This window comes from Oryzias melastigma, linkage group LG3 (assembly GCF_002922805.2).
Source record: "Oryzias melastigma strain HK-1 linkage group LG3, ASM292280v2, whole genome shotgun sequence".
Classification (NCBI taxonomy): domain Eukaryota; kingdom Metazoa; phylum Chordata; class Actinopteri; order Beloniformes; family Adrianichthyidae; genus Oryzias; species Oryzias melastigma.
In genome coordinates, this window is record NC_050514.1 from 4,298,846 (window position 1) to 4,299,485 (window position 640).

The window sequence follows — 640 nt, forward strand, 5'->3', positions numbered from 1 at the left end:
GTTTGGGTGGTGTGGAGGACCAAGTTGTTGGTGTCTCCCATAATCAAATTGCAATATTCCATGGATCCTCTTTGGTTTTGGGGACAGGTGGGTCTGCTGGATAATGAATCACCGTAGTTTTGGATGCCACTGTAGCTAAATCAGTAATTGGTTTCCATCCAGTCATGCTGAAATACGTATTCTTGAACATGTGTTAAACATTAAATTTGTACGTGGTTTAAGTTGGGATCATCAAAATCAAGGAATATTAGCACTGGAAATGTCTGAATGTGAGCATTATGAACCAATGCAGATAATTAAAATCAAAATTTGAAGGTAAAACATGACTTAGGGTTTCAAACTAGGATTATATTTGGTGTTGTACTTTATTTTAGTATTTTGTGCTGTTTTTATGTTGTTGTTTATCAGTGTAAGATTATCTATATGTCAGATTCACCTCTTGACAAAAAAAAATATTTTATTTTTTGTGTTTTTTACAATTTTAACTCTTGTCAGTTGTGTATCCTGTTTTTTGACAAATAAACTAACTTGGCAACAAATTAATTTTAATTTCCTGGTTTTAGCTACTGAATAATCCAGTTTTTATTTATTATTTTCAGTCATACGTTTTTACGTTTTTGAATGGATGAGTGCTGCACGA